Source organism: Bactrocera dorsalis, chromosome 2, assembly GCF_023373825.1.
Source record: "Bactrocera dorsalis isolate Fly_Bdor chromosome 2, ASM2337382v1, whole genome shotgun sequence".
In the NCBI taxonomy this organism is placed as follows: Eukaryota; Metazoa; Arthropoda; class Insecta; order Diptera; family Tephritidae; genus Bactrocera; species Bactrocera dorsalis.
Window position 1 is genome coordinate 23,456,134 of NC_064304.1, and position 14,791 is coordinate 23,470,924.

Below are 14,791 nucleotides of genomic sequence, written 5' to 3' on the forward strand. Positions count from 1 at the left end.
TCATCTCTTGCTCCAGCTAGTTTTGTTAAATGAGGTTGGTGTTCTAGATCTGTGCTTACGCCGTTTTAGAAGTCATAAGTTTACACAAAAACCGGCAGACTTTCGATGACTAAAGAGAGAATCTCAGCACCAAGCACCAGAGTTTCGGATAAACGACCAAAGAAAAAACTCGATTGATTTTAATGCAAGCTTCGAATTCGGACCTCTGGAGATAACACGATTAGTGACAAACATTATTCCAGGTTATTGGCAGAATTTTGCAATAAAAATCAACACAGTTATTTGCCAGTAAGAGATATAAAGGGTGATCCATTTCGATGTGCCCTACTTTTTTAAAGAACAAACACAGAAACTTAAAATTTAATGGGGAATTTTGACTATCATTCGAAAGAATATTCGTTGGCACTTATTTTTTGAAGATTTTTTGAATTTTCAAATACCACGGATGGTTCATCCGTTGAGTCCAATTTCCAACTTTCGTGGACTCGTTGGAGCATTGCGACTGTTAACTGGCGAATGACGTGATGTTCTGCTCCAAGGCCTGAATCGAAACGGGATCATCTACACTTCGACTTAACAAATTCCCGCATAAAAAAGTCTAACGGTGTGTTATCAAACGATCTTAGCGTCCAATCGATCGGCCCTAAACGTGAAATTCCCTGCACGCCGAAATATTCTCTCAATAAATCAATTAATTGATGCGAAGTGTGGTAAATGGCGCCGTCTTGTTGAAACCAAATGTCGCGGAGATCAGGAGTTTCAATTTAAGACAAAAAAGTCGGTTGTCATGGTGCGATTAGGTCGCCATTGACAGTTTCGTTCTCACTGGCACCAGAACTATGGTTCGATGATTCCACTGGCCCATAAACCACACCAAATCGTAGGTTTTTCTGGATGAATGGCATCTCTTGAATGCTCTTCGTCTCAAATTCCGTAATTTTGCTGATTTACATACCCATGGAGCCAGAAATAATCCTCATCGTTGAACAAAATTTTGTTCGAAAAGGTCGGATCTGCTTGGAACTTCTCAAGAACCCATAGAGCGAAGCGATGTCGCTTTTGAAGTGCGAGCAGCTTCAGTTCTTACACAGGTTATATTTTATATATTTTAGAAAATAAACTTACCAAATTTGCATGCCTTCGAAGTTCTTCAAACACTGAAAGAGAAAAGAGAAATAATTAGTATGGAACCACAAAACTTCTAGCTTGAAAGTATGTCTTAAATCTTAAACTTTTATAGTGAATGCCGGCATTATAAATTCATGGAAAAGCCTTTTCAAACGGTACACATGCCAGTGCGTTTCGCCCGTCGGCGCGACTTGCAACGAAAGCATGAGAAACTGTAGACACAAATCAAAATCGCTCGGACGCATCGCAGTTGCAACCACGAAATAGCAACAGTGGAGATTACTGAGTGCCAATTATACGAATACTCGACGACAATGGCAACAACAACAACAACAACAATGAATATGCGCATAGTGGAAAGCAGACCGACCAAGTGGCGGTCGGAAAAATAGACACTGCATGCGTGCCACATGCCAGCAGCACTTCAAAGTTGCCACAACACGACTACCTGTTTACCCGTTTGTGGCACCCGCCGCATCACCCATTTACCCCCAACGGCATGGCATGTGTGTCGGTCGGGCTGTCTGTCTGGTTGGCGGACTGTTGCAAATGTGCAATCAAGAAAGTGCATTTGCCACAACAACAACAACAGCAAAAACAACGTCGACAGTTGTATGCAAACTCAGCAAAAATGCCTGCGGTTTTGCCACATTTTCGCAATCCGATGCCACAGCAACAACAACAACAATGGTAAACCGGTAGATTTGTTGGTGGCAAGCGTGAGAGGTTGAGTGCAACTATGCTGATTGAGTGCCGTCCGAAAGGTTAGGTTTTTATATTTTTATTTTTGCTTTGTTTGGCTTTCAGAGTTGCATTTGAATGAACTTTGTTTGTTTTGCCTCGTTTATTTCGCATTTCTGCTTTAATTACAGTTCAGTTGACATTTGCGGCGAAATTGAGTTTCATTTGATGACAATTAACTGAGCTTGGGAGTGAGATCACGAACGTTACGAATCATTGACGGCAGTGAAGTGAAAATGCAGCTTTTAAAGAATCGCAGGAATGATTGGTTATTGCATTTTAAATGCTTGATTGAAAACTTAAGTTCCAGAGGTGATCTAAGTTGTAAGACCTTACCTTTCGGTTCGATTGTTCGCTGAAAAGAAAATTAGATCTTAGGAAAACAGTCTTGGCATAAACTTCCTAACGATGGGGAACCTACTCAATGAGTCCAGTGCCCGAAGACTTCTTTACTGCTTGGGGAGTTAGGTCACTTTCTTATAAGAAACTGTCTCACAAGTTTACAGTTTCCAGGAATTGCTAGATAGAGCACGGTAAATCTAACATTTATAAGGAAATTGTATAAGAGAAGAGGAAGTTACGCGCTTCTTCCCGTAAACTTTTACTAAACCCGTGTCTCTTCATGTACCTTGATTGGAATTTCCTAAGATGAGCGGAGCTCCATTTGAAAAAACAAAATGATCCCAAACATTGTTCTAAAATACCTAGACGATTCCCGAGCAAAGCCTCTTGCACCCTAAGAGATCCGATATAAAGTTTAGAAGGACCCCGATGGAACTAGTTTTGAAAATATTTGGAATCTCAGTGGTCCAAAGATAATGTTAAAATTTAAACTGTCAGTTTGAAGGTAAAGAAAGAAAACTTCCTTATTTGCCTGGCATACAACGAAACACGGCAAGAAACCAAAAAAAAAACGTGTGGAAGATTCCTCTAAAACCATGGGAATGGTCGTCACTAAAAGAGGGTGATCACATTCTAGACTGTAGAATAATTTACATTGGTGTTATCTTTCATGGTTTAAATGCATTGAGATCAACTTGTCATCAGAGTGGATGTAGACATTCGCGATTTAAGAATTTTAGGAAAGAGCTCCACAGAACCAGTTTAGGAAATACGCTAAAACGACTTCAGAAAGCCGCTAAAAATTATACGCAATGACAATTTCCGAAAGAGCTGGCAAACTGTTCAGCTTGAGATGGAATGCCTTAAAGGCTTGCAGGATCGCCATGATCTTGTGCGAAAGGAAAACACACAAGCCTTCTACTCATTCGATTTCGAAAGGTCTGCTAGACGATTGTTCGTTTAGTCATAGGTCACAGCTTACTGGCATCACGTGCGAGCCGTATGCGCGTTATTAACTATGACACATGTATCAAATGCAGGGAAGTGGGCATAAGAGAGATACTAGAACATCTCCTCTGATTCCGACCAGCGTCATCTAAAACCCGACTACGATATCTAGGAGCTACGGAGTTCTAGGGATTGGATGAAGTGTCAGTATTAGCTATCAAGTCTCAACATAGCAAAAAGCGTTGACGTCCTGCACGACATACACTTCAGCTCGTATTAATCTGAATATCCCCAAATGACATTACAAAGAATCTGTAGGTTTATATATATCGGGCGATCCAAGGAGAGATACTTTTTTTAATAGATTTGTTGTGACAGATTACTTGAGAATCGTGTCAATCTGTCATGTTATTTTTGTTCAGTGTTGTTGGCAATTCATGATGGAAAGACTTAAGAGTATACACGAAGACCGCAAAGTGTCGATTCGGCGCCGTTCGCAGCAACTCAGACCGACGTATAGAACTACTTGGAGCATTCTACGACGAGATCTTAAATTGAAAGCGTGCAAAATACAGCTTGTGCAAGAACTGAAGTCGCTCGACTTTTCAAGCGATCTCTTGAAAAGTACCGAAGAGCTGAAATTTGTTCAACGATGAGTCCCATTTTTGGCTCAATGGGTATGTAAACAAGCAAAGTTGCCGCATTTGGGACGAAGAGCGACCTGAAGAAATTCAAGAGCTGCCATTTCATCTAGATAAAACAAAGGTTTGGTATGGCTTGTGGGCCGGTGGAATCATCGGTTCATATTTCTTCAAAAATGATGCCGGTGAGTACGTAACCGTCAATGGCAACCATTATCGCACCATGATAACCGACTATTTGATGTCTAAAAATTAAGGTCGTAATATCGGCGACATTTGGCTTCAACAAGCCGGGGCCACTTGCCACACATCGCATCAATCAATGGATTTATTGAAAGAATACTTCGGTGAGCAAGTATTCAGATTTCACATTTTTGGCCGGTCGATCCCGCTTCGATCCACGCCTTGAAACACATGCCAGTTACCAGACGAAATGTTCGAACGAGTCATCGAAAATTGGACTCAACGGATGGACCATCTGCGACGCAGCCGCAGCCATCATTTGAAAGAGATAATCTTAAAAAATAAATGCCAAAGAGTGTTCTTTCGAATGATAGTAAACATTCCCCATTAAATTTGAAGTTTCTGTGTCTTTTCTTTAAACAAGTACGGAACCTCGAAAAGGATCACACTTTAGAAAGACAGTATGATCTAACCAAACATAATCTTAAGACTTTCTGAGATGGTATATATATATATAAATAGGTCGGTTACAGTGCCATTAAAACAGTATAAAAAGCAACTAAAAACCGCTTAAAAATGTTTAGAAGTAAATTAGCAACTCTGAGCTCGCTGTACCTTAATTCAGGTCAAAAATTAACTAAATAAACTAATATCCTAATAAAGTGAATTCGTAAACAAAAAGTGTTAGATAAATAACTATAATTAGTATAGTGTCTATTCTTAAACTAAATCTGGCATAATTTTAAAGTCGTAAAACAAAATGTGCCAAATATTTCACGTAGCGCAGTAAAATTGTGTATATAGCGCTTCCGCCATAAAAAAATGTTTAGAAGTAAATATCGTTGGGCAGCAAGGTGCCGTTAATAAATAAGGAAAATAAAATGTTTGTGATTTTATCACTACAGAAATTAGCACGCTAAGGCGCTATATATGTATGTACGTAGTAATATAGTGATTATATACTTCACAAATTACTGTTGTATTTGTAAAAGGAAATTTATGGACGTTTATCCAATGTCGACAAGCCAAACAAAAAATCACTTAATTTAGTTGAGCTAAAATTATCGTGTAATTATCATAAACATAGTCAGTATGCGCTATACTTGTATATGTATGTAAGTCCCTGTAGAGAATTCAGGCTTCTCGAGGCCCTCGATAGTAGTTCGATCAATTTTACTGTTTACGGTTTCTTTCTAGTTCTAGTCGAAAGAGATTTCAACTTTATTTTACAGCTGAAAACATGAGCTTTTTGATATTTTGTTCCAAACATTTTCCATTGCTTAGTAAAGGAGAAATTTCGGCACTTGAACTTGAGTTTCATTTTCTTATGTCATTATCTACTCCGTCTTCCATGTGAGCATATGTGATAGAATAAGAGATAATATTTATTCAAGCTTACATTTTTCCTGCTTTAATGATCACGTGACAACTAAGAAATCTGTGGGTAGTTCCCAAACTAGAACACATTTACAGCAACTTATTGGCTCAGTCTTGGGCTTTCATATACACAAAGACTATACTTAAAATTTTTAAAAGAAAAACGATTACAACAGTTCGGGAACAAGTTCAAAAATATATCAGCCTCTTGACATAGTGAAGAAATAAGCTAGTTAGGTTAGGTTAATTTGGTAGGTCAATGAGGCATGCATAAGCCAGGTTTGGTTCTTTGTGATATCAGATGGAGTTCAGTTACTAGGTCCACGAGGAGTAGCCATCCTTTAGGTCCTTTGTGTGACATGTTATTTTATAGAGTCTGCGGCATTGCCTTCTGGGTGTTCTTCGTGAAAAACTCAATATACCCTGTGCAAGGTGGTAATAAGCTGGCGCTTGGAGTGTTCGAAAAGTTTTTCGTACAATTTTTGACCCGTTACCGAACCATCGTATCGTACAAACCACGAGTGTTATGAACGGTACCTCGTCATTGACATTGTACACTTATAAATATGCAGTGACTTGGTTATGTTGTGAGTATGAATGATGAAGCTTCAAGGAAAACGGTTTTCGGTGCGAGAGTCGGTTGTAAAAAATGAAGACATAAACCTAGCCTCCGGTGGAGTAACCAAGAAGAAGAAGCCGTTTAACAGAAGTATAAATATTTTATGTAAGCTTCTAAGGTTTCTAGAATAACAAAAAACCATTGACTCCCTACTGGATCAATTGAATTTACAATAATGCGAAATAGACTGATCGACGTCAACAACAACAAAATCTTTTGCGATAAAAACAAACACTTGTCATTTTATAAATAGCTTTTAATTAAATTTTAATAGCTTAAGCATACGTCAGCTAGTTAATTACCAAGCTCAATAAAGTGACAAGCTAAAAACTCAACTCGGGTGACGCGCCTCGACTCTAGCGAACTCGAGGCGCAGATAGGTGACGGCGTATTAAGTAAAACGTAGAAGTGAATGACGACAAATTAGGTGAGCACAGCGACAGCGTGTGTAAACAAATGAACAAGAACGAAAGCAACAACAATAACAATAAATAAAAGCTAACATCAACAACGAAAACTTGTAGTCGAAGCCAAGACCAAATGCACCCCTAAAAGCTGCCCCCGGGGAGACGTTCAGACTCGAAACAGAGAAAATGCACCAAAAATTACATTACAACAACAACAAAGACGCGCATGAATTTGGCAAGTGACTGCGGAGAATTGCAGCAATTCTGCTGGCCAAAGCTTGTAGCTTGTAAATGAAATCATTTCGGTTAACTCCGTCGAGATTCGAACGGAATGTTACCGTTCACACCGGAATTTGCCGAATTGAACGCAACGCCTTGCGTACATGTACAGTGTATGTGTGTGTGAGTCTATGTTAGAAACGTTAGAAATATCGGGTCAACAGCAAGCCCCGAGCGGCACAAGCCTTCTACATTCACATTGACAGCTATGACATGCCGCAACCACAACAAATTGCTGGCCAACTAGCCACCTAACCGCCTAGGCAGCCAGCCAGTTTTCTAATTGTATATCGTCAGTTCTGAATTGGGGAGTTGGGCGGGTGTGACCACAAAATATTGCAGCAGCCATTGAAAGCATTTCGAAGCTAGTGCCGGTGTTGTTGTTGTTCTGCTCTTGTTTTATCTTTTTCTTGTTACATTGCTTGATTGTTGTTGGCATTGTAATTTATTGTTAATTTTTCGGTGTGACATGTCAATAGCAGCAGCCAGAGAGCCAGCAGCGAGCAGTAAACAACGAACGGTAGCCGGAAGTCAGTGCAAATATTTTCCAGCTGACACCGAAAAGTAAAAGAGAAAATATAAAAACAATAACAAATGCCAGCAGCGTGTCAGCATGTCGAGCGCAAAGCGTTAGTGACATTATTGAACGTGTTAAGTCACTTAAAAATTGTTACAAATAGTGGCGTCATTGAGAGAATTGAAGCAAGCTTCTCTGTAAGGTGATGCGAACTGAATATTTTATAAAGGAGTAGAGGTGGTAGAGGTATTTTCAAAGCCGTAGAATATTCGAACAGTTTTCAATTCTGATATATTTTAGAGTAGAGTTGCCAACTGTCGACGGAAATAGAACTGAAGAGGTTATACAATTTGTGTTGAAAGGAGGGAAATCAAGGAAGCTTTCCGAAAGATGTACGGGAAGCCCTGCAAATTAAACGTATTCTGCTATAGAGTTGCCATTTATCGAATAGAGTACAATAGAGCCAAAGATTTTAACGGGTGATCCAAGCGGATAACATATGAAACACATTTTACGTCGAGATCTTAAATTGAATGTGTACAAAATACAGCTTGTGCAAGAAATGAAGCCGCTCGACCTTCCCAACCGACAGTGGCCCATAGAGCTCTTGAAAACTTTCAAGAAGACCCAACGTTTTCGAACCAAATTTGGTCAGCAATGAACCCCATTTCCAGCTCGATGGTATATACGAGCAAAGTTGCCGCATTTGGGACGAAGAGCAACTTGAAGAGTTTCAAGATCTGCCATTTCTTTCAGAAAAAGACAACGGTTTGATGTGGTTTGAAGATCGGTGGCATCATCGGTTCATATTTCTTCAAAAATGATAGCGGTGAGTACGTAAAAGTCAATGGCGACCGTTATCGGACCATGATAACCGACTATTGGATGCCTGAAGTTGAAGCTCGTGATCTTTGTGTAAACTATGTGATCAAATTTAACCCGGACTGATCCACTTTATCTATGCGAAAACCGAATTGGAAGTTTTACTAGATTGATACAAACTTGTTTTGCAAACCTTGTTCCGGCAAGATACAAGAGGATCTCAACAAGAGATCTAATTGATCAGTTCTAAACATTTTGGTTATAGTTTTGGGTATAAAGCAGGTAAATGCTAAACTCGTACTAATAGACCTTAAGCGTTTGCAAAATGCCGTAGAGTGGAGATCGTAAAAGAGATGCCTGACAACACAACTGAAGACCCCTCTTTCATCGAACGCATCATTACCACACTGCTGGGGGGTACTGCGAAGATTTCTAGTCCTTTACGCAGTCGATGGAACGATGAGCTGTTAAGAGACAGCGGCTGAGCTGGCTAGGTTATGTCATTCGACTGGACGAAAACACTCCAGCTCTGAAGGTTTTCGATTCAGTATCCGCCAAGGGAAGCAGAGAAAGAGGAAGACCTCAACTCCGTTGGAAAGGCCAGGTAGACCTGCCCACACCTGGTATCTCCAATTTTCGCCAAACAGTGAAAAGAAGGACGATTGACGCGCTGTGGTAAACTTAGTTATAACCACGTAAGCGGTGTCTGCGCTAATAAAAAGGGAGAAAATTCCGGATCAAAATTGATCAGACATAATTTTTTTAACTATAATAAACGTAACAGTATAATTATTCGTTTTTTTTTTAATTTGTAAGTATTACCTTTCATTGAAATTTTGCATTTTAATAAGCGAAATACGAATGTCTGCAAATCAACAAATCTGCACAAAGAAATTAGAAAACACATATTTTTTGTAGTTTTGCTTATTTAAATTTCTCTTTTCAATTCACGCAACCATATTTGGGAATCAGACTTTGCTGTATTTGTGCACTTGAGACTCATTACCTGAAGTTTTCGTATGCTTTTGTTGGCCTCCAACAAAGAACTTTCTCCACCCACCAACTCTCTTGGCAGCACAAGTGTCATTAACTTGTAGGTTGACAGCATGAATTCGCTTATTCGGTAAAAAAAAAAGTAAGCAGACATGAACCAAAGAAACATGTGGAGACAGGCGCAATGACACATACAAATCATACAACCTGCCAAATTTGTGCACATTTCGAAATTAGCCACATAACTGTCAATGCGCCGCAAGAGTCCCTCATACATATGTATAGCGACTACAGGCTGAAACTACATTCGACTACAGACACTCGTAATCACATTTAATACTAGAACTTTTTTCAGACAACTTTTGCACATAATCGTAATCCCCAAGCAGGCATTAAGGCCGTTTTACAGCTATATGTGCGCGCGGAGCGTGGGCGGTCTGCTACACGCGCCGCAGCGCTACCAAACGGTGGTAGACTTACCCGCACCACTTACAGCGACACACAAAGCTCCAACCGCACACTATTTGGACTCAAGTGCGTCGCCTGATTGGCTCAGAAGAGTTGGTCGATTCAAAGCGTTAAACACATTCCAAGCGCTGACTTTGTGTTGCCAGGCGCCCAGCAGCGGAAGCTGCACACCCAACTCTTACTTGTAACTGTAAGCAACGTCTGCAAGTGCACCACAGTGTTGTAAACTCACCGCAATTTGTAATTTATTGGAATTCTACCAGCATTTGCATGGCAGCTGCCAGTCTAGTCTATTCTGTCTTCACATACTTATCTTACTCTGCGAATTGGAATTTATCCATTCATACAATCAGCCGTAGAGGAGACGAGTCGTCATTTAATTAGCCGCCTCAGCTATCCATCTGCCAATTTAAATGTGTCTGTCTGTCTGTTTGCCTGTCATGCTGTTACTTGAATGGCTCTCCAGCCGCTCTTCGCATTGTTGTACTAGTACTAGGCGTAGTACCGCCTGAGTACTACTAATCTGTATTTCCTACTTTGCATCATTTAATATTCTCCACATCATCATCCGTCGTAGCAATGTGAGAATTTAATGAAATTGCTTGCAGTAATCACTCCACACATTGCTACAAATTGTGATATATGAGTAGAATAGCAAGCCAGTTTTGTGAAAATTATATAATATAATCATTTTTCACTGAGTTTAGGCATGCAAAGAAAACAAGATGAAAGCTTTACTCATAATTGTCTTCGACCCAATGGATAGTAAACAGAGGAACTCTATATACATTTGAGAAGTTTTGTTCCGGCTTCGAGTGGATTTCGTCAGATATTTCTTGATGCTAAAATATATTTTATGAAAAGAATATATTACTTTGTTTTCTCGAACTTCGCTTCGGCTATTATTGTAATGTTCGATCACTAAAACGTAGTTTTTTCGGTCTACGATCTAAATCATTTGTATGAACCCGTATAAGTTTTATATATAGTTCTAACCTGTAAAGGAGTGGGAGCCGGAATCAATTGCTTGGAGCTAGATCTCAGACGACCCTTCAAGTTTGCGGAATACTGCAGGTGGAACTCTTTGGTGTCAGAAAAGCGGCTGAGATAGCTCAAAAAGTAGGGAGTAGCCTAAAGATCAATATATACGAGTACATCGATAGTCAGACGGCGATTAAGGCAATAATCTAGCATCACATTACGTCAGCGAATATGCTCAGAAATAGGGAAAGTAGTAGACAGTATCTGCATATATACTGGATTCCAAGCCCACGGCTGTTGGCCTAATGAAAGATCACAACCTACTGGCAACACAAGCGATCCGTATGGCTACAAGTAACGGGAAGTATGGATGACAGAAATGCGGGAACATCTCGCATGCTTCTCTCCAGCTTAATCTGTAATTCGACTAAGATATCTAAGAGCTTTGCAGTTTAAGGGACTAGATGAAGTCGCAAAATTAGATATGAAGTTGTTTTTAGAGTTCTTAAGAAGCGTCGACGACCTGTATGACGAATACTAGTACTTAAGATGAAATTAAGCCGAAGCTCCATTAGACATTACTAAGGACCAGTAGATCTATGTTTGGCATGACAGCCGGTCAGCATAATCTAACCTAAATTGCAAAGTTATAAAATGTAGAGCTGTTCGGAGATTTATGCTGTTTGGAGGTCGGAGAGCAGTACGCCTTGTAAGTATAACTGGGGGACTTTTGGGAAAATTATAAGTATTTTCAGAGATTTTTCTTCTTCCTAAATTAGACAAACCACACTATCTAAAAATACTACAAGAGTTCAATGTAATCCTTAGTGATATTTTCAGGGTGTATTTTCAGGGTGTGGATTTTTAGAATTCTAACAAGAAATAATAGCAAAGATTCGGTCAAAGTTTTGAGATCTATTTGGATTCTATGCAATTTTCTCTTAGTAGAACTAGGTGAACAATGATTTTAAGAAGAGCGAAGGCCTGTAAAAGACATTAAAAGACTTTGAAGACCACTTATCTCAAAAGTATCGAGTATTTTCAGTTCTTGGTAGAATAGAGGTTCGGAAAAAAATGAAGAATGATAAAATTATTTTTAAATGCTTTAGAACAAAAGTTTAAGCTTTAAAGTAAACAGTGAAAAGGCAAAGAGAAAGCGTTCCACAATGTTTAAGCAAATAATTTATGGTTCCATATTAGCATGTCATTTTGGCTAGCGCTCTTTAAAGCAAAAAAAAACTTGAGAAAAGTTCCAGGCATTTTCTAGCTTAAGTGACGCAGTCCAACCCTGTGTAACGGTGCAACCGACCACACCGAATGCCCTCACCTATTTTAAACTCGTTGCTTTTTTTGTGTTTTTGCATGAAATACTTTGTACTGCACAAAGACCGGCTGGCAAATACGAGAACTGCACCCTTTTACCAACACAAATGCAATATAAATACATTATATATGTATGTGTGTGTATGCAAATACTTTTGTGTATTCAAAGGACCTCAACAAGGCTCACTCACTGACTCACCTCTCGGCAGTTGCCGGTTGGTTGTCGGCTCTTATGTATATACGTGTGTGTATGTGTCTATATGGCGCACCCTTTGCATTTGCGTGAAACCGCACAAAATTACCGTTATACGTTTTGATAACCATTTGAAAGGACCTCTCCCTACCTCGCGCTGCATTCTCTACTTTAGCCGTCACTTTCGTCCCACCCTACTCCTTCGGCATCCGTTACAGCCGTACGTAGAGTCATTGCTCTTTTTCGTTTCCTCGCTTTCTGTTGCAGAAATTTGTACAAGCGTCAATTCGTCCTACACATTTAAAATAAAATTCTCTCTTTTTCGAATAAAAAAATTGGAAAAAACGGTACTTCAAGTGCGAGCTTGTTAAGTTTAAATGCAATGGCAGTAAGTAGAAAAAAGTCGAATCAAATTTACCAGAATTACACATTAGGCTTGATTACTTTGCTGCCGTTCACGTGTAATTAGAGAGAAAGCGGTAGCGAGGGTGAGAGAGAGTGAGTGGTCGAAAATGCACCAAAATGTTCAAGTGAGAAACACGAAATGTTTGAAGAGTGTGCAAAAAAGCAATTTACATTTTGAAGTGAAATTTTTTCGTGCTTTGTTGTTGTAGTGCCTATTCGACATATAGCTGTGGAGTGGTCGGAACTTGTTAGCTTTGATTGGGCGAGTGCTGGAGTGCACAACAAAAGACATCCTCAAGTGTGGTAAATGGAGTAGCTGGACAGAGTCTATGAGCATTTATGGGATTTATGGTGGGTACTCCTTTCACAAATGTAAATATTTTCTGCAATTTCATACAAAGAAATTTAATTAAAATTGAAATGAAAACGTTGGATGCGTTTAAAAATGAGCTTTTGTTCTAAAATGTATTTTCTTGGGCGTTCATCTCTCTACTTCAGGCCTTGATATTTCCTAATAAACCCTTTTTAAGACAGTATATCATCCTAAATGTAGCCAATAATTTTTTCTTTCGAATCATATATGCATAGCGATTTTAAAAGCTTGCCTACAATTAGGCGCTGTTTGGCCAAGTCACTTTCCCAAAATTTACGGATAAAATACGAAAAACTGGTTCTATTAAGGAAATCTTCTGGTAATATAGAGGATTTTAGAAATTCTAGACCACTTACGAACGGTTAATGCAGTTTAATTGCAGAAAGTCGGCATATTAATGAAAATAGAGTGATACATTTAATGGTAGATGTTCCATCATTACACTAGAGAAATCTCTTTTGAGGAATATATTCGAAAACGTAGAGAACAATAAAAACATATTTTTTCTCGTGATATAGAATGCCACCTAGAATCGAATCAAACAAAACCCGCCGAAAGAATCCAGAAGGAATCCGATACATTTGACGTTCTGGAAGACCAGATTTCAAAAATCTTGATACAATAATAGAAATCGTTGAGTCCCAGTTAATTAGCCGAAAGTAAAAAAGTTCGTTTTGTACCATACCAATAAACCTTGATATTAAAGGAAGTTTGACGTATGGTTTTCAAACGAGTTAAAGCAAAACCCTCATAGCCTGAATTGTCAGTTGCGATTCGCAAATGATCCGTAATAAAATTTATAGATTTCTGAAGAAGTTGGTTACAGGTGATGAGAAGTGGATCACTTACGACAACGTCAAGCTAAAACGATCGTGATCGAAGCGCAAGTGAGAATGGAGAATGGAAATGGAAGGGTTTACTATATGTTTGATGGGGTTCACAGAGAACCATCTACTATGAGTAGCTCCTTTACGGCCCAACTAATAGTCTGTACTGCCAATAATTGGACCGTCTGAAGGAAGAAATTTTCTAGAAGTGCTCAGTTTTGGTTACTGAAAGAGGAATTATGTTTTATCTACAAGATGACAGGCAATACAGGTCGATAGTGATTAACCAGAAGCTCCGGGAGCTTGGCGAGGAGATTCTTAAGCATCCATATAGAATTTAGACCTGGCATAAAGTGATTTTGCTAAGGCGCAAGATTTTGGTGGTGAAAAAATCGTATATGTTTTTTGTCAATAGGGACGAATGCTTCTATGAGAATGGCATTAAACTGTATGCCATCAAGTTATATGTCATAATTGTGCACATTTCATTTAAATCTGATAATTCTCACTAAATAAATTTAACTTAATGCATAAATAATGGATTTATTTTTATCATGATGATTTGCTCTTGAAAGGACGAAAGAACAGATAAGGAAAGGCACAGAAAGGTAAAGAAAGATAAAGATAGAGAAAAATAGAGAGAGAGGCGCAGAGACAAAAAAATAGATAGCAAGATAAAAGTAGAGTAGGGCATAGATAGATAATGATAAGTAGACACTAAGATAAAAAAGACAAAAAGAAAAAACGAAAGGTGTAGAGATAGCAGCAGAGAGAAAGAAAGAGAGGGGGAGAGAGATAAAGAGAGGGAGAGTGATATAGATAGAGATAGAGGGAGAAATAAAAGATGTAGAGATAGCAGGAGAGAGATGGAGAGAAAGATAGAGATAGAGAGAGGGAGAGAGATAGAGATAGAGATAGAGAAAGGTAGAACGAAAGTGAGGGAGGACGAGAGAGAGTGAAGAGGAGAAAAAGTGCTAGGGGAGAAGGAGGACCACAAAATGGAATTTTCTATTACAATGATCGATGTACTTATAATAAACTCTTTCACATTCGAAAGGTGCGATTCACAACCGAAACTCAAGTAGAGTGAAGTGGGCTCGAAATTGATAACGAATATTTTACCGTGACTAAGCAACCATTCACAAATCAATCAACTAATCACATGAGATAATGACTAAGCAAATTTGATAACAAATATCGAAATAAATCAATATTTTGCAAAAC

The 14,791-nt window shown here is 38.9% G+C and overlaps 1 long non-coding RNA gene across 7 annotated transcripts in view; it reads right to left on the reverse strand.

Moving 5' to 3' along the window:
• The window catches only part of LOC105231011 (G protein-coupled receptor kinase 2), a 225,332-nt gene that overhangs the window by 162,530 nt on the left and 48,011 nt on the right, over window positions 1–14,791 (reverse strand). For 6 of the 7 annotated variants that reach the window (XR_007421777.1, XR_007421781.1, XR_007421782.1 and 3 more), the window contains one exon: window positions 1,126–1,157. The exons of the other annotated variant lie outside the window; for it this stretch is intronic. This is a non-coding gene — a long non-coding RNA (G protein-coupled receptor kinase 2). The remainder of the gene's footprint in view (window positions 1–1,125; window positions 1,158–14,791) is intronic. 7 annotated transcript variants of the gene reach the window in all.